This window comes from Eurosta solidaginis, chromosome 1 (assembly GCF_040869045.1).
Source record: "Eurosta solidaginis isolate ZX-2024a chromosome 1, ASM4086904v1, whole genome shotgun sequence".
Lineage (NCBI taxonomy): Eukaryota > Metazoa > Arthropoda > Insecta > Diptera > Tephritidae > Eurosta > Eurosta solidaginis.
In genome coordinates, this window is record NC_090319.1 from 97,789,064 (window position 1) to 97,810,008 (window position 20,945).

General features: G+C 37.4%; 1 long non-coding RNA gene across 2 annotated transcripts; it reads left to right on the forward strand.

The window, feature by feature from the left end:
• Positions 1-2,220: 2,220 nt before the first annotated feature.
• On the forward strand, positions 2,221-20,553 carry LOC137236561 (uncharacterized). 2 transcript variants are annotated; one of them, XR_010948489.1, is made up of 6 exons: positions 2,221-2,268; positions 2,341-2,467; positions 2,825-2,928; positions 16,706-16,857; positions 16,928-18,145; positions 18,209-20,552. It is a non-coding gene; the product is annotated as an uncharacterized lncRNA (long non-coding RNA). The 2 variants fall into 2 exon arrangements; XR_010948488.1 differs by having other exon boundaries at positions 16,928-20,553.
• The last annotated feature ends 392 nt before the right edge of the window (positions 20,554-20,945 follow it).

The window sequence follows — 20,945 nt, forward strand, 5'->3', positions numbered from 1 at the left end:
GTGGACGAACACAAGCGGGCGAAATGGGAAGAGCACCTAAGAGGTTGTAACCTCTCTACCGGTGTAGGTAAACTTTGGTCCACCGTAAAGTCCCTATCGAATCCGACTAAGCACAAAGACAAAGTTTCCATCGCCTTTGGCGATAAGGTGCTGTCGGATGCGGAAAAATGCGCGAGCGCTTTCTGCCGACAATATATAATGCATCCTACGGTCGACAAAGATAGACGGAGAGCCAATAGACACGCACATAAACACAAATTCAGCGCGTCACCAATCACCATCACCGCTAGAGAGGTTGAGGACGCCATTGGTCGCGCTAAACCATCCAAAGCAGTGGGCTCAGACGGCATAGCCATGCCAATGCTTAAAAACCTAGGGAAAGAGGGTTTCAAATATTTAGCGCATGTCTTCAACCTGTCTCTCTCCACCTTTGCCATACCCGAGAAATGGAAAATGGCCAAAGTGGTCCCGCTACTAAAGCCTGGGAAACCAGCTAACGTAGGTGAGTCATATCGTCCGATATCTCTCCTATCGCCAGTGGCAAAGACGCTTGAAGCCATTTTGCTCCCTTATTTCCAAGCACATTTGCGGCTAGCCCCTCATCAGCATGGCTTCAGAAAACTCTATAGCACTACCTCCGCGCTAAATGTCATTAGCACCCAGATAAATTGCGGTTTGAATCAATACCCCCACCATAGAACAGTACTCGTAGCGCTAGACCTATCAAAAGCCTTTGATACGGTCAACCATGGCTCATTACTGCAAGACCTGGAAGGGTCTCCCCTTCCCCCATGTCTTAAAAGGTGGACCGCAAATTATCTGGGTGGTCGGCAGGCATCGGTGCAATTCAGAAACGAAACATCAAAACCAAGGAGAATTAAACAAGGGGTGCCACAGGGTGGTGTCCTATCCCCACTTTTGTTTAATTTCTACATATCTAAGCTACCTTCACCACCGGAAGGAGTCACAATCGTTTCCTACGCCGATGACTGCACAATAATGGCCACAGGCCCAGGCCCAGAGATCGATGAGCTATGCAATAAAATAAACGGCTATCTCCCTGATCTCTCCAGTTTTTTCGCCTCGCGAAACCTGGCATTGTCACCGACTAAATCTTCCGCGACCTTATTTACAACATGGACGCCCCAAATGTCGACCATATTGAACATCCACGTCGATGGCACTACGCTGCCGACTGTCCTACACCCCAAGATCTTGGGTGTGACGTTTGATCAGGATCTACATTTTGGTGCGCACGCAACCGCAATTGTTCCGAGAAACCAGAGCCGTAATAAAATCCTCAAATCCCTTGCTGGCAGTACCTGGGGAAAAGATAAAGAAACGCTCATGACCACATACAAAGCAATTAGCCAGCCGATTACGTGCTACGCGTCACCCATATGGTCGCCAAGCCTAAAAACTACCCACTGGAAGAAACTACAGGCCTGCCAAAATACTGCTCTCAGAATCGCCACGGGCTGTCTTCTTATGTCCCCAGAACACCATCTGCATAATGAGGCGAGAATACTCCCCATCAGGGAGAGAAATGAGATGCTGACCAAACAGTTTCTGTTGAATACCCAGAAACCTGGGCATCCCAACAGACATCTGATTGACGAACCAGCACCGCCTAGGGGCCTAAGGAGTCATCTCCGTAAGCATTTTGAGGAAATACGGCACCTGAGAACCCAGCCGTATGGAGCGAAAAAACACAAGCAGGTCCTTGGTGAACTCCATAGACAGGCGTCGGACCTTTATGTCGGGAATTGCCCGGTGAATCCAGTACTTGAAGAAAAATATCCAGAACTCGCGGAAGAGGAACGCATACTCCCCAGGGAAACGCGTGTCACTCTTGCTCAACTTCGTTCTGGATACTGTAACAGGTTAAACTCTTACCTATCCAGAATCAACCCCGACATACAAAATGTATGCCCCGCTTGCAATGTGTCCCCACATGACACCAACCATCTATTTAATTGTAATAAGGAACCAACGCCTCTAACACCCCTTTCCTTATGGTCCACCCTTGTTGAAACGGCAAGTTTCCTTGGACTCCCGTTAGAGGATATTGATGACAATTTGTGATCGGTCGCGGCTATTAGGTGGGGCGAGCATTGCTACAACAACAACAACCGAAATCTACAACTAAATGCAGATTCACGTGTCATTTGCCAAGGATACAAGGTACTTTACAAGCAACATGCTTTGGAATACGGTACCCTAAAAAAGGGTGGAACTACGCATCTTGGTTTGCCAGTATTTGCTTCGGTAATTTATATTGATTTGTAGTGATTAAAAATTGCATTAGTAGATAATGTAATGTGAATTAAAATTGAATAGGTAGCCGGAGCAAAAAAGGCAACTGATCGGCATGTAACTGTTATTTATGTGGCGCCACCGGGAGCTGCTGCTGCTATCCCAGAAGCATTAGAAGCAGAAATGGCTTTGATTTTTTGCATCACCAAAGGTGGGCGGCCACCGTGGTGTGATGGTAGCGTGCTCCGCCTATCACACCTTATGCCCGGGCAAAGCAACATCAAAATTTTAGAAATACGATTTTTCAATTAGAAGAAAATTTTTCTAAGCGGGGTCGCCCCTCGGCAGTGTCTGGTAAGCGCTCCGATTGTATTTCTGCCATGAAAAGCTCTCAGTGAAAACTCATCTGCCTTGCAGATGCCGTTCGGAGTCGGCATAAAACATGTAGGTCCCGTCCGGCCAATTTGTAGGGAAAAATCAAGAGGAGCACGACGCAAATTGGAAGAGAAGCTCGGCCTTAGATCTCTTCGGAGGTTATCGCGCCTTACATTTATTTTATTTATTAAAGGTGTGCCATAACATGATATGGTTCGCGTTAAGCACGCTCTCTTAAGGCAAAAAAAATCGCGTCTAGTCAGGCCCGATTGTCCAGTAATCATCGCACCAGAAAGGGTAAGTAAATTGGCTACCATATTAAATAATTTGTCATGCTTTTGTTGATAATCGACTGAAGAATGCAAATACGACAGAGTTCGAAGTTCATGAGAAAACCAATTAATTTTTTTAATTAGCGTTTGGAGAGAAAAATACATATGTATGTATGCATAGAACTGCATAGAAGGGGAGGCATTAATTAATTATTATCAGTAGATTTGCAAGATTTTTGTCATTTTCCCTGCATCGCAGTTGTCATTACATTGCGTTAAGAGAGGACATCAACACCTTACTACCCACAGCCAGTTAAAATTTTTGTAAATTTTGCTCTTTTCATCACTGTTTCAAAACGTGGAAAGTTATATATCGAGCATTCCATGGAGAATGGTACATTTTAGCAGACTTTCGCATTGCCGGCATTATTAATATTCAATCCCTAGAAGGTTTAATGTAGTCATATCAATAGTTCCCGCGATGGTGGGGCTAGTACCACAATGGTGCTTGTTACCGGAACGTAGATAGATAATTTATTGAGGATTGCACAGTGACTTGCACATCTCCTTCACAGCACCTCATCCTAGCCGACTTCCTTGATGAACCCCAGCAGTGTCTTTGCTTGAGTGATTAAATGTGGGAATGCTCTGGCCATGGTGAGCCCATAAACTTAGCCCTACGTCTTGAAATTGAGCCGCAATATAGAAGGATATGGTCCACCGTCTGCTGATCCATCACAAAATCGGTATGTGTTGTTCGATATTATACCCAGCTTTTGCATGTGACTGTTCAGTCTACAGTGTCTTGTAAGAATAGCCGTTAGGGTTCTTAGGTTATCTTTTTGAGAGGCCTATTAATGCCCTAATTCGAATTGTGCTGTAACCCCCTAACAGTAACTTAGATTGACTCAGGCCTGGCATATTGCGCCAGTGTTCTCTCTTTTCCCTCCCTTCTGCTAATAAATGCCCCTGTGGGCCAACTGGCAGGAACGGCACGGGATCGATGGGTCCTGCAGTTGCTGCCTCTCTTTCCGTGTTGTCCGCCTGCTGTTGTTGTAGAAGCAGTGCTTCGCACCATCCAATAGGTGCGACCGATCACAAATTGTCATCAATGTCCTCTAACGGGAGTCCAAAGAAACTTGCTGTTTCAACAGGGGTGGACCATAATGAGAGGAGTGTTAGAGGCGTTGGTTCCACAATACAGTTTTGGTGACATGTGGGGACACATTACAAGCAGGACAATGTTTTGTATGTCGGGGTTGATTCTGGATAGATAAGAGTTTAACCTGTTACGTTATCCAGCTCGAAGTTGAGCTAGAGTGACTACTCTCGTTTCCCTAGGGAGAGTGCGTTCCTCCTCTGCTAGTTTTGTTCTTTGAGTACAGGAATCACCGGCATAGAGGTTCGACGCCTGTTTGTGGAGTTTGTAGTGCCAAAGTAAAATAGATTAAAATAAATTGTAGATGGCAACCCTCTTTAGAAATGTGCAAGATGCAACCATACATCAGATGCACTTGGCATCACTAAAATTGTTAGAGTCGAGCAATGTGGAGAGTTTCTGATTGGTTGAAACTGCCGTTGTTCGACGCCATGATTTTATTTTTGACGCCATCATTAATTTCGTTGCTAAGCAACGTAAAGAAAAACTGCTGAGCTACAGAGTTGCGTTAGCGGCTGTTTTCAGTTTGAAGGAAACCGGCACCTGATTAAGACGCGCAATTTTTGGGAACGCACAAAACAGTGGACAGTGGTGAAAAATAAAAAAAGTACACTGTACCAGAAATTAAAAAGTCTTGCAAATAAAGTTGATAGACAGAGTGAGCAAAGAAAAAAAGAAAGTTTCTGTGAATATAGTTTAATTTAAAGAACAATGTAAAAGTTGTATTGAACTGAGAGTGAAAAGAACAAAGTTAAAATTAGAAAGAAACCAATAAAAATTTGAAAACTAAACAAACCTATTTTATTTAAAAATTAAGAAAAGAGAAAGTAGAAGGTGAGTGCGTTTGTGAGGCGGGAGCGCATTAGAACGCTAGTTTCCCCAGGGTCCAAGATGGATCCTCCACATGGCGACCGTGGGCCGAAGCCCTGGAAATGCGGCGAGTGGCCGGAAGGAGGTAAGCCTCCCAACAGGCGTGGGCATTAAAAAAAAATACCCACTTAAAATTTAAATTCAAAAAAAAAAATATAAAAAATTGAAAAATTACAAAAAAAATACAAAATATACAAAAACCCTACAAAAAAAATTTTAAAAAACATCAAAAATCTTCAAAAAAAACTACAAAAATTTAAAAAAAAGACATTTACAAAAAAAATATAAAACATTTAAAAATTCTTACAAAAAAATATAAAACATTTAAAAATTCTTACAAAAAAAATATAAAACATTAAAAAAAAACTATTACAAAAAATATAAAAATTTCAAAAACTCTACAAAAAAAAAATTTTATATTTAAAATCTACAAAAAATTTAAAAACATTAAAAACCTACGGGAAAAATACAGAAATTAAAAAAAAAAAAACATTTACAAAAATTTTTTTTAAAGAAGATACAAGAAATCAAAATTTAAAACCATTACATAAATCTGTACAACTAAGAAAAATCTACGAAAAAATTTAAAATCAACAAAAAAAAAATATTAACATATTTAAAAATTCTTTTTGAAATTAACAAAAATGGTACATGGCAGTGGCGGTGGCTTATGGCAGTGGCTAGTGGGAAAATTTAGGTGAAAGACCTTTAAAAGATATATACGTATAACACAAAAACTTAATAAAAACGGAGATAATAAGAAAATTTCGGCATTATAATAAAATAAAAACTAATCGGCAGCAGAAATAATAGAAGTATTAGAAAGAAACTGGGAAGCAAAAAATTTAAAATTTAATTCTGAACTATAATATCAAAACCAAACTGTACCAAAAAAAAAAAACTAGTGGAAAAACGGCACTAGCCACGCCACTTTAATAACGGCACAAGCCACGCCACCAGCATAACGGCAAACCACCGTACTTCAAATAGCGGAAAGTCAGCAACGCCATCCAACGACAGCAGCAGAAACAGCAGTAGCAAACAACAGCAGCAGCTGAACAACAGGTACAGCAAGCAACAAATCGAGGCCGACAGCAATTGGTATGGTGTGAGAAAATTTTTACTATTCATTTTATTATAAAATAATATTTTTCACTTTTCTTTATGTAACTATTCATTAATTAAATATTTTTCAAATACATTATAATACTTAAAAACACATCTTAATTAATTATAGATCAAAAAAAAAAAAAAAATGTTTACCTTCAATTTGCGATATCTAAATTTTTTTTAATAACATGATTACAATCTTTCCTAAAGCGGTGGTTCCGTAAAGAAAACCAAAGAGATTTTTTTTTGCGTAAACGGTGGTTCCGTGGAAAACCAAATAACTTTTTTGACTTAAACGCGGTGCGTCCGTGTATAAACATGACATAAATTTTTTTAATCCCGGTGCGTCCGAGGACATTTATATTACAATTTTGAAAAGATGCGGTGCGCCCGTATCTATAAAAATAAAACCATACAATGTTGATAAAAGCGGTGCGTCCGTTTCAACCCCTATATAAAATTATTTGCCATTCTCCAAGTTTTGCATTTAAATAATAAAAATTCAATTAAATATCATAATTTTACCATACATTTCAAATTCGGAATTCCAACTCTCTGCAGTAAGTATTCGCTAACCAACTGTATTATAAAATCTAAAAGCTTTCAAAAATACATACTTTCACAAATCCCTTATATTTTCATAAATTTCCTTTAAAAGTACTTTCATAATTTCCTTTTGCGCTCAACTTAAATCAGTTCTACAATCAAAATTCAGGTTTTCGTTAAATTATCGGATAATTCTTTCAGCTTTACTCTATCAAAACCCACTTGTCTTGCAATTCTGCATAACTTCTCTAATCAAGCATAATACATTCTCGAATAATCCTTAACTTCCTTTAAATTTCTATTCAATCTTCATAAACAAATTCCACACATCTTGCAACAAAATTTTAATATTTTGTCCATTCGTTTCAACACGCATGGACCTAAGAAGCGGGAAGGTTATTTCTAAAGATTCCAATCCAGTTTCAAGTTCCGAAAATTCAGAGCAAGATATAGATTCCAATAATTCAGATTCTGATTCATCTTCGAGTGCATCGTCAACTGATTCCTTAACAAGTGAACATAATTATAAATTATCCCTGAGTGCAGACTTTTTAGGTTTTGCTAATCAACCTGTTACTCCAAATTCAAGTTTTTCTAGTATAACTCCGATTCTTAACGTTACAACCATGGCCACAATCGAGGAGAAAAAATCGTTCATTAGTACTTGCGCCTCGATTATGCGAGACAACTACAGTGGAGACCCGTTAGCACTTGGCTCATTTATAAATAAAGTTGAATTAATGGAAGTATTCTCTAACGAAAATTTAACTCCTACTTTTATTGCATTTTTAAAATCCAAGCTCGAAGGCAAAGCTCGCGAAGCACTACCAACGCACATAGAATCAGTCAGCCAAGTTAAAGAAGCGCTATGTAGTGAAATTAGGCCAGACAACTCGAAAGTTGTCGCGGGAAAAATTGCAGCCTTAAGAGTAACCAATAACAATTTTTCAGAATTTTCAAAGCAGGTAGAAGAGCTTTCTGACTCGTTAGAGCGCTGTCTAATCATTGAAGGTATAACCAAGGCAAAAGCCCATGAGATGGCGGTTGAACAAACCGTTAGCGTTTGTAGATTAAATAGTAGGTCAGATATGGTGAAATCGATCCTTGCGTCAACAACCTTCAAAGATTCAAAGGACGTAGTAGCGAAAATGATTATAGAGCGAGAACAGGAAGTTAAAGAACGGCAAGTGTTAGCGTTTCGGTCACATCCGATAAAATATAGTAATTTCCGTGGAAATTCTAGAGGTAACAGTAATTTCAGATATAATAACAATAGTAATTTTCGATTTAACGGTAATGCAAATAGGCAACACACTAATACAAATTTCCGAAATAACAATTATAACAGAGGCAATAATCGCAATTATAATAGAGGCAATATCAATTCCAACAATAACAACAATAATCGGTCCGGAAATAACAGAAATTCTAGTAATCAGGGTTCAAATTCTAGAAATTCAGCCAACGTTCGTTCTTTAAATGCCGAAGCCCCTCAGGCGCGAACACTGAGGGAGCAGGAGCAATTCGACTAAATATTTCTCAGTCAATATATTGTCTAAATTTAAATTTTTCCGATTTCGTCGAAGTCGCTTGTAGCGATTCACATAAAATATGTTCTTTTCTAGTAGATTCACAGGCAGACATTTCATTAATAAAAATTTCCAGTTTGGCAAACGATGTAGAAGTAGACGATAGAAACGTAATAAATATAACAGGCGTAACAACAGACACGGTAACGACAATAGGAACAGTTAATACAAGTATAATCGCATCAAATAAATTTTTTCCTCTGACTCTTCATGTTGTCAATGACAACTTTAATATTCCTTCGGACGGTATAATAGGGAAAGACTTCTTAAAAACGAACAAATGCATAATCAATTATGCTAATGACACAATTACATTCGGACAAGGGACAGAAAAGGTAAATATTTCAATTTTGCATAGCACTTCAACAAATAGTCTTGTAATTCCACCAAGATGCGAAGTTTTTCGTGTTTTTAGTTTGAAAAATTCGACAAGTAGTAACGGTGTTTTCACAGCAAAATGTATCGTTGATACAAAAAACCCAATAATAAAAGTTATCAACACCACCGACGAGGTCAAGTACGTAAAAGATTTCAATATTCAAACTGAAGACATTAAAAACTTCAATGTCTATCGAATAAATGATACACCTATCGATGCAAAACGTATAGAAGAGCTTAAATCAATTTTGGCAAAACAAATGCCTTCTTACGCTAAAAAGAAATTACTTGATTTATGTTTGAAATATTCTGATATTTTTGCATTAAAAACCGACGTAATGACGCTTAATAATTTCTACGAACAAAAACTTAGATTAACTGACAAAACCCCTGTCTATATTAAAAATTACCGTTTGCCATACACACAACGCGAAGAAATCGATTTCTTAGTGATGCAGGAGGTGGCAATTCACACCTTGTGCATCACAAAGGGTCGTTCTAGTAGTAGGTCCGTTTCCAACGGTTGAACTCTTTTCTTGGGGGCAATTGTCACCGCTTGCCTGAAGGGTCAATAAACAAGTCGAAAACCTACTACAGAATGATTTAATCGAACCTAGTTTTTCAAATAATAACAGTCCTTTAATTCTGGTACCGAAAAAAGATCCAACAGGCAAAAAGTCGTATCGTATGTGCGTAGATTTCAGAGCAGTCAATAAAAAGCTCATAGCCGACAAATTTCCACTAGCACGCGTTGATGACATACTCGATAATCTTGGCAGAGCCAAATACTTTTCAACTTTAGATCTTTTTTCTGGTTTTCACCAAATACCCCTTCACCCTAAATCTAGAGACGTAACTTCTTTCAGTACAGATCGAGGAGCTTTTCGGTGGAAAGTTTTACCTTTCGGGTTAAACATTGCACCAAACTCATTTTCTCGTATGATGTCAATAGCATTTTCAGGCATTTCGCCAAATCAGGCTTTTATGTATATTGACGACGTTATCGTCATTGGTTGTAGTGAGACACACCACCTTAAAAATTTGGAAAAAGTTTTCGAAACCTGTAGAAAGTTTAATTTAAAGCTGAACCCAATCAAATGCAATTTCCTTCGTTCTGAAGTAACTTTTCTAGGCCATAAATGTACGTCAAAAGGTTTGCTGTCAGACGATTCAAAAATAGACGCTATTAAAAGGTATACTAAGCCAAAAGACAAAGATGCGGTTAGGCGATTTGTCGCATTTGCAAATTATTACAGGCGATTTATACCGAATTTTGCGTCACTGGCAGCGCCTTTAAATCGTTTAAATAGGAAAAAAGTTGAATTTGTTTGGGACGAAGCGTGCGAAAACGCTTTCGAAAAACTAAAACAAGCATTAATGTCTCCTCAACTACTACAATACCCTGACTTCACAAAAGAATTTATAATTACAGTAGATGCTTCTAAGAGTGGGTGTGGCGCTATATTAAGCCAAAAGCACGGTGATAACGATTTACCAATTTGTTTCGCGTCAAAATCTTTTAATAAAGCAGAACAGAAAAAAGCAATTATCGAATTAGAACTCCTAGCAATACATTTCGCTATAAAGCATTTTCGTCCATATGTTTACGGTACAAATTTCACAGTAAAATCTGATCATAGACCACTAGTTTATCTTTCTAACATGAAAGACCCTTCCTATAAACTTTCTAGAATTCGATTAGAACTGTCAGAATATAAATTTACGATTGAATATATAAAAGGAAAATCTAACGTTGTGGCTGATGCTCTTTCACGCATTAGTATAGACGAAATAAAAGAATCTACAAAGCATGTTTTAGCAGTCCAAACGCGATCACAAACCAAACAAAAGGATTTACAAAATAAAGACGATAATTTTACTGATACTTTTTGCGAAACGCCTAAAGTACAAGTTTATGACAAATTTTCATACAATTTTTCAAAAAAGATACCGCGAATAAAGTCGACTATACAATTTAATAATAATGAGATCTCTAATATACAAATTTATGCGCATTTAAAACATAAAAAACTAAACTTACTTAATTTTGTGAATGCTAACGGAAAGACAAATTTAGATGAGTTATTTTCGAGGCTTGAAAAAGCAGCCGGCCGTCACAATATTAAGCAGTTAGAATGGCCAAAAAATGATATATTTTTCAAAGAATTTTCGATTACAAATTTTAAAATAAGCGGTAATAAAATTTTAAAATCATTACAAATAATACTAACAGACCCTGTAGAAACTGTGACAGAAACAGAGCAGAAACAAAAACTTATGACAATTTATCATGAGGACCCTTTGTTAGGCGGTCATTGCGGTACAAAACGATTATATTCCAAATTAAGAACAAAATACTATTGGAAAAATATGACTCGTGACATAGCTAAATTTGTCAAAAATTGCAATAAATGCCTTTTAAATAAAGTAAAACCAAAAACAAAGGAAAATCTTGTTTTGACTCCAACCCCCTGCAAACCCTTTGACATAATAATTGTCGATACAATAGGTCCACTTCCGGAATCCAAATATGGTAACAAGTTCGCTGTTACTATGATTTGTGACTTTTCTAAATACCTGGTAACAGTAGCTGTACCAGATAAATCAGCGAAAACTATTGCTTGGGCTATTTTTGAAACCTTTATATTAACATATGGTATAATGAAAGCTATTAGATCCGATTTAGGAACGGAATATAAAAACGAATTATTCTCTGAATTGACAAAACTTTTAAAGATTGATCATGATTTCTCAACAGCTTATCACCACGAAACTGTTGTTGCTGTTGAAAGAAATCATAGAGCCTTTAACGAATACTTGCGTGCATATCTAAACGAAACGTATTCAGATTGGGATACATATCTAAAATACTTTACATTTTTACACAATACTACAAGTAGTTCGGTTTTTGATAATAAATTTACTCCCTTTGAATTAATATTTGGCAGAAAAACTACAATGCCACATGAATTGCAAAAAGAGCAAATTGATCCGATCTATAACGTAGAAAATTACGCAAAAGAGCTTAAGTTTAGAATGCAAAAATCGCATAAAATGGCAAAAAATTTGATTAATAAGCATAAGATTAGAAATAAAGATTTATACGATAAAACTGCTAAGCCTTTAGAAATTAAAATTAATGATAGAGTTTTAGTAGAAACAGAACCTAGGAATAAACATAAAAATATATACCAAGGTCCCTACATAGTAAAGAATATTGATGGGCCAAATGTAACTATTTGTGAGATAAGTAAAGAAAACGAAAAAAATTGTACACAAAAATCGAGTACAAAAAATTGATTAATCTAATAATCTCTTATTAATCATATAAATATATTTTAAAACCGCCAATGAAGGCTAAAAAAAAAAAAAAAAAAAAAAAAAAAAAAAAAAAAAAAATTTAACAAACAAATATACAGTTAATTAGGTAGATTTTACAATAAGAAAAAAAACCGGTTTACTTCAAACATTAAATTCAATATTTTAAACTAACTTTTATATATTCCACTTTATTCAAAATATTACTTTCATTTTTAATCATCTTTTTAGAAGTTGCACTGCGATGAACGAATGAGTCCCGGGTTAGAGCACCCTAATGCTAGCAAACTCCTTCGTTCATAACATTACAACAACATATTAAAGCCTAAAGAAGAATGTGGCAAGATTAATTACTAATCTTACCAAATTCTTCTTTTCTAAAGGGGGAAGATGTAGTGCCAAAGTAAAATATATTAAAATAAATTGTAGATGGCAACCCTCTTTAGAAATGTGCAAGATGCAACCATACATCAGATGCACTTGGCATCACTAAAATTGTTAGAGTCGAGCAATGTGGAGAGTTTCTGATTGGTTGAAACTGCCGTTGTTCGACGCCATGATTTTATTTTTGACGCCATCATTAAAGAAAAACTGCTGAGCTACAGAGTTGCGTTAGCGGCAGTTTTCAGTTTGAAGGAAACCGGCACCTGATTAAGACGCGCAATTTTTTGGGAACGCACAAAACAGTGGACAGTGGTGAAAAATAAAAAAAGTACACTGTACCAGAAATTATAAAGTCTTGCAAATAAAGTTGATAGACAGAGTGAGCAAAGAAAAAAAGAAAGTTTCTGTGAATATAGTTTAATTTAAAGAACAATGTAAAAGTGAGAGTGAAAAGAACAAAGTTAAAATTAGAAAGAAACCAATAAAAATTTGAAAACTAAACAAACCTATTTTATTTAAAAATTAAGAAAAGAGAAAGTAGAAGGTGAGTGCGTTTGTGAGGCGGGAGCGCATTAGAGCGCTAGTTTCCCCAGGGTCCAAGATGGATCCTCCACAAGTTCACTGAAGACATGCTTGTGTTTTTTAGCTTCATACGGCTGTGTTCTCAGGTGCCGTATTTCCTCATAATGTAATGAGGCCGTGAACAACAAGAGCCACAAAAGATTTATAAAAGTTACGAGGACGCTGGATTTTGGAATCTAGCCCAGAGCAACCTGTCCGATGCAACCATCCCTTGCACGTGAAACACTGACAAGAGTATTTATTTTTTTAATTTAATTTATTTATTATTACGGCTGTTTAGGCCTAAAACTTAAACTACTAAGTACAATTCATTGTTATAATCACTTATTTCTATTGAATATGCTGTTGGAATGCCATGTGATTCCGATCAGCATATTTACTAGCGTGACAAAGGGACGAGTCTGGGAGCCACTCATTACGACGTTTCCAATCCTCCAGTGCTCCCAGCTTAAGGCAACAAAATTTGGAACTTATATTTTTCAATTATATGTGTATTTTAAGCTGTCGGAATGTATTAGTCTCCGATCAATGCAGCTAAACATGTCTTTGGATGTTGGAAATTGAAAATAACCCCTCAACTTTGTTTATTAAAGACGCTGTCGGAATGCATGAAGATTCCGATTAGCACAGCTCAACATATAATGGGAGGTTGAAAAGGACGTGTTTCCAATCCCCCTGCTGCAACTTTTATTTGGCCTTATTTTCGTTATTTTTGTTACACATTATATAATTTTATTGTTATATTAATGCTGTCGGAATGCGAGTGATTCCGATCAGCAACAGTAAATACCAGATGGAAATACCGAATTCCAGCGAAATTAGTTGTTGGAACTGTCTGGAGTTACAGGTGGCCACCGATTTTCTTTTCCTTAGGGCCGGATGCATTGTATTTTGCTGCTACCAATATTACCATTCCCTTTTCGCGCTCCAGTATCGGTATATCATGTAAAAAAATAAAAGAAAAAAAAACTTTATCTTGTTGGAAGGGTTTTACAATGTTCCAATAAACTTTTTTAAAAGTATTGAAGTTATTACTACTTTTTATGTGATTAGGAAGTTCATTGAAATATTTCAGGCCCTTATATATATGACCGTCCTAAAAAGATTCTTTTCCGACAAATGCAGCAAACCCATTTCTCAGTACTGGGGTCAGGAGAAGGACCCGGATTGGGGTCGATACCTTCCCGGAAGAGGAGAGTATGGCGCAGACCCGCTGCAAGGATCTGCTGGGCGGTTGACAATTTGTGGGAGAGACGCAACAAATTATACATTGAGTCCGCCTGCTCATTGCCTTCCACTCCCCTGTGGCCTAGGACCCAGGCCAACAGTACTACGTTGTGTGCTCCTAATTGTTTCAGCTTTTCTACGCACTGAAGGACCAGTGCTGACTTTATTTCGAACGCCGCAAATGCCATTAGTGGAACCTGACTGCCTGACTGAGTATGGCAATTGTTTCATTGGGGTATCAGCGCTTCAGCTTAGCGCACTAACTTATGGCGAATATTTCCGCTCGAAAATGCTCGGATGTGCTTTTAGAGTTACTGATATTTTGGTTCTGGGTCCGAAAACTCTGGCTCCAATCCCCTCTGGCGTCTTCGAGCCATATATGTACCATACGATCTTGAGCAGACTAGTAATACATTGCACCCGCCTATACCTATACAGCCCTACCAAGAGACGGAGCAGCCCATTACATATTGGCACAACCGGAGCTGGACATCCATCCTATATGAAAGCTATGCATTCAAAATTGTTTGTACCAGTGGCTGGTGCACACCGAACTGAACCAATGTATGCTATATTGAGGCCTGCACAAATACCATGCTATGTTTATGTAAATAATATTACTGCTAATGTCAATTTGCACGGTTGAGCACATGCAGTACCTACGTTTATACAAGGTGGAACACCACACTACCTACATGGCGATGTAGCCACCGATCAGGTTGTTGTAAGAGATTAATTAAAATATGTTATTCATAAACACTGATTCTTATATTTTCATTATCATTAAACTGTAGACTAGACTCATGACGGGTATTCTTACTGGACACTGCTTTCTGGCGTCACATGCCTTTAAATTAGGCTTGGTCAGTGATAGCAGATGTAGGAAGTGTGGGTTGGAGGAGGAAACGATCGATTACGTTCTGTGCTCGTGCCCTGCGCTTGCCGGGCTAAGACTCCAGCTGACAGCTGTCAGATCTAGAAGCAGCGAGTGGCTTAAGTTCTAGGAAGCCGCTAACCCGCTGGAGCCATGAGAAGCGTGAGTGCACTTTGGGTGTCCCAAGACAAGTTCCGTACCTGCTCCGAATAATTTGTAGCTATCTAAGCGACAAAGTACTCCCTTTTGATACAGATGAGGGACTAAGAAAGCACAACACCACGGGCGGTGTCCCTCAGGGATCTGTTCTAGGTCCAACTCTTTGGAATGCGATGTATGGCGGGGTGCTACGAATCGACCTTCCCGGAGGCACGGAAATTGTCGGCTATGCAGATGATATTGTCGTAGTAGCAGTGGCCAAGAAACTTGATCTGCTCCAAGCATTATGTAATGACGCCGTGGGAAGAATAAAGGAATGGTTGACGAACACGGGGCTGGAGATGGCTAGCAATAAGACAGAAGTGGTTCTGATGAGCTCAAAGCGGACTGTGGATGAGTTGGTCCTAACCATAGGAGATTATCAAATAAATTCTAAGCCCTCCTTGAAATATCTAGGGAGTAATCATTGACTCAAAACTAACTTTTAGGGAGCACTTCAGGGCGGTGGGTGAGAAAGTTTCTAGAGTTAGTTGAACCCTAACGCGAATAATGCCCAACATCGGCGGCCCAAGCGAAGCTACCCGTCAGCTATTATCCAACGTAACCAGATCTATAATATTATATGCAGCACCAGTATGGCACAGATCTAAAATGGTCCACCAAAAAGTTATACTAGCAGCCTACCGCATTACTGCTATACGAATAGCATGTGCTGTTCCCACGACGCGATCCAGTTTTATCCAGGAAAATCCCAGTAGTTCTACTCTCAGGTGAAATGGCCGATCTGTATGGCATTGGATTCAGCCGACATTTTAAGATGCTAAGAAAAGCGCAAGGTCACGAACAATAGTTAGGTGGCAAGAACGGTGGGAAGATTCGAGAAAAGAGCGCTGGACCTTCATGCTAGTCCGGAATATAGCGTAATGGTACAAGCAAAAACAAGGCGAACTAAATTACCATCTCACAGAGATATTGAGCGGGCACGGTGGCTTCAAGGAATATCTACATAAGCGTGGGGTAGAGGAGTATCTTTCTGTCCAAGCTGTCCATCCGAATTGGAAAGCGCAGAACATGTAATGTTTCACTGCCCTCGTTTTCACTGCGAAAGACTGTCTGTAAACAGAGTTTTTGGAGAGGAACCTTCCATTAGGAATTTAGTTCTACGAATTTGCGGACAAATAGCATGTTGGATTTTGATGCATGCCGAAAGGGAGCGCAGAGAAATGCGCATACGAAGTAGTGGCGACTAAATCACCTTTCACCTTTGTTATTATAGCACGTCTAATTAATTTACTTCGTAACATAAATCAATTGTCCCTTGTTATAATTTTATGTTCTCTATGAATGCAACAGCAAAGTATCTTTGGGTACCCCTGCCAACGGAAGATGAATAGGCATGGTGGAGGTTCATTTGAAGTTACTTTACCAGGTCCTGATTCTAGTTATCTGAAATTTCTCTTGTGCCTTTTGCCTCTCAGAAAAGAGCTATGTGTGAAGCCCTATTTATGGAACACTTTTCGGCTTATATTAAAAACTTTTAATCTATTCTTACTGATATGAGTTTCTTTTTCGTTCTATTAATTTGATTTTGACGATGTGAGGATAGAAATATCCCAAATATTCCAGCTGTGGCTGTAAGAACATACATTTGCTCAAATTAGAAGAAAACTGCAAGGTTGAGCACATCCAGTACCTACGTTTATACAAGGAGTAACACCACACTACTTTCACGGGGATGTAGCCACCGATCACGTTGTTGTAAGAGCTTATTTTAAATATGTTATTCATAAACACTGATTCTAATATTTTGTTTTGGTTTTTACTATAGAGTCAACCTGTTATATAAGCGATGTCAGCTATGCCTGTAACTTAAGCGCCTTCAGATGTAATAGTTACCGCGGACGCGGTCACAGGAGTAGTTCACTACGTGGGGATTACACTAATCAAGGACTTTCAATATCGGAAGGTTTTCCAGCACATAACAACACCAACAATATGTGCAATCACCCGAATAAATTGTACAACAAACGTTAACACCACATCATCAGCTAGCAACAACAACAACAATCGCAACAATTTGAAACTTCTAAACAATTAATGACTAGTGAACCACCAACATATCCGCAATATGCGCAAACATCAACACCAACATATGTCGCCTACTTTGCAACACGGTGAAGATGGCCAAGGCCATTCTGATTCTAATACTGATAAAGGCGAACCATTGGCAAATTTAAAAACTCAAACAGACCACGAAAAATGTAGATTATGGTATTAATTCTAGTACGGATAGTAAAGAATTTAAACCTAGGAAAAAAGCTAAACTTGATAAAAACTTAACCGAAGATGACAATGTTTCTAATTCTAATACTAAGGAAGATGAACCTTTGATAAATATGAAGCTTAAAACAGAGTTATCAAAAAATGACGATGATGATAATGATGCTGATGCAAAGTCCAATGTTGAAAATGATGAAAATTATGAAACAGAATATGAAAATAGTATGTGTGTGGATTATAACCTGAAGCAAAACTGTCATATCCGGTACGACCAGAATTAGATGTTAAGAAAAGAGCCTACATAAAGAGGCTCAGTATATTTATGGAAAATTTATCATGAGACAATGCCCAATGTATGTATTTCAATTAAATTCACCACATTGTTGGAAAAAGCATCTAAACTTTATGCATCGTGTAGAGAAACCAGAACATTTACAATTTAAATATAACGAACGTGGTGCAAAATGTAAATTTTGTGATATTCAAGCAGCTACACCAAGCTTCAAAAAATTATTGGACCATGAGATTTCTCATATGCCTAATAGTTATTCAGCCCTATTCTGCATTTCGACTTGGATTGGAATTTTTTCGATTTGGCAATTTTGGTATTCTGTGTTCCAATCTCTTTCGATCCAACTTCGAATCGTTCGATTTTTTGTATTCTGCATTTCGATCGTAGTTCCGTTTTTCTAAGTTGCAAATTTGTTGGCGGAAAAATATTTTCTTTTATTTTTTTATTAATTTATAACAGAATTTTAACAAAAATGTAAGTAAAACTTGTAAAGAAACGTAGAAGGCTTGATGATGATTGTTTTTTATATGTTTCCAGGTCAAAAACAACATGTCGATGTCGAAGTCCTTGGACGTATTTGCCTCGCAAAAGTATCTAACACATACTTTAAAGCATCCTTGTTAAGTCGAACGTTTTTTTTTTGAACCTAAATAAGAAAATAAGTCATTAAACTTTACCAATTTTAAGTTCAATTTCTTACAATTCGTCACTCATCTCAAATGTATTACATAAATCTCGCAATATTTGCCTTTCCATTCTCGCCTGGCAATTTTCGTATGCGTTGCTTTCCAACTCCATAAATAATACCGCGGCTATTGATTCCATTATAATAGACAGCTATAATTTGTGTCTGTTCGTTGGGTCCAGTTATATGCCAAAGCAAGCTGCCGGCGTAGAGGAAGGTGAAGCGAAAACGTAAACAATCCTTGCGGAAAGAATAAATAAACCTTTATAAAGTATTTTAGGCCAGTGCAATGAAATTAGCATCCTTAAAATTCAGAAAATGTCAACTATATTCGTGCAGGAATCCGTTTTAACAAAACTTGGTGGCCACGGCAGGGAATTGGCCAAAAGAACGACAAAACACACTTACAATTATGAAAGCACTTCACTCAAAAAAATATAGCACTGCGGCAATATATTCTATTGCTTTTTTTTGTACAAAATGGCGTGGATAATAAAATATAAACGTTTTTCAGTGTTTTTTACAAATTTTCTTGAATCTGATTTCGAAAAATCATTTGATCTTCCTCTTCTCTTTACGATTCCGTCGTAATGCAGAATACCCAACTTCGATTAAAGCGGAGCGTAGAACGGGAACGTAATGCAGAATAGGGGTGAATACTTCTATATCAATACCTTCCTAATGTGCAAATTTTCTGGCAGACGAAATTTGGAAGACGAAAATACATTCAAGTATGAATTTTCATTTACGTGTACATCACGCTGAAACAATTGATGTAACAACGAAAAGTTTAGAATTGACTGTCCATATTGTAATCACAATGGTATTTACGCAAACACTTAATACAGGAACATGAGAAATCAGTGGATGAAAGAACATCTTTTCTATGTTTAGAATGTGGTGAACAATTTAGAACAAATACAAATTTACGTGTACATGTTTATGAAAAGTTTGCTCATTGTACACCACAAGATTTGAACGGAAAGATCTTGAGGGTATGGTTACACCTATGTGGCATCTACAAGCTATTTATAATGACTAGAATGGAATGAATCCGGATATGGAAGAAAACGGAGGTGACGAAATGAATCACCATGCTTCTTTGGATTCTGGTGATACTCCTGACATGCTTCCTAATTTCGCTACGTCTGATGTTACTATACCTACCAAACTAATATGACTCTGCAAACTGATGAGCAACACTACCAGCGTAGGAAAAATAAGAACTTCAAAACAAGGTTTCGGAAAGGGAACGACTATGAATAGACGTTAATGTATTTATATAGTTTATAAATATAAAAATTCATATATGTAAAGTTCACTAGAGTAATAAGGGAATAATTTAAATTGTAAAAAAACATTGTATATATGAATAATTTATAATTAAATATTATCTGAACATACCCTACAAGAATACTGCCTATCATATGACTATCATCTGATTGTCAGCAATGTCAACCTAACGATCAGCGCCTCATACAAACTTTCTATCACGAACTTAAGGGGACTTGCGCAAATGTGATGTAAACAACTGCCCTACAAGAAACGCTGATAGTTTTACTAATACACTCGCACTTGTAATTGACAATGCTGATCCTGCGATGACGTAAACATTGATACTCAAATTTATGTATGTTCCTTTGATCGCTCACGCATGTCCGCATGTTCCCAACGACAGCCTATAATCATGAAAAAGGACTCAAACTGGGAAAGCTTCGGACACCTGGTACAGAACAAAAGAACATACAGCAGATACCATTATGCATGTGAGACAGATACATAATTCTCAACGGAATTTTATGTATGCGAGAACAGTTTATCCGATTTAATCCTGTTGTCACTACTGACTGTCATATGACAATCAAATGATTATCACGGTTGTTTTGTTATTTTTTAAATCCCGCCATTATCAACCGACGAAAACCATATAAAAAATAAGTTTAAAAAATGAAAAAGAGAGCATTTCAAAGATTCATGTTAAAAGAAAATAATATTAAAAAATACCAAAAGCTGTCTGAATGTATGGGGCGCACTAAAAAAATTGATACGCGAAAAATAATAGTGGTTAGTGGTGATTCATTTTTAAATGTGTTTCCGCATGAGGAAAGCGCCCTTCTGTTGTTTTGTTATTTTCTGAATTTAAATTGAACATTCTGAACTCGAATTCTTATAAAACTATTTATTTTAAACAAATAAGAAACACGTATGCTTTTATCACGTACAAAATTAAAAACGCAATGAAATAAAGTAAATAAAAAGCAAAAAGCATTGTTTCATTTTTGGCGGAATATAACAATGGTCAGTTATGATAGTATAACAGTCAAACCTGATATCTACAGTAAACTATCATTTATGACACTTTTTGATAGTTAGAGTGTCAGCACTGATCCAGGAAAAGGAATGAGAGTGAGCAGTACGGCTATATGCTTAATCAGTAGGCCATGTTGGTGTATAAGAAGGAGACAAAAACTCACACGTACACAGTTGTTTACATCACATTTGCGCAAGTCCCCTTAAGTTTGTGATAGAAAGTTTGTATGAGGCGCTGATCGTTAGGTTGACATTGCTGACATTCAGATGACAGTCATA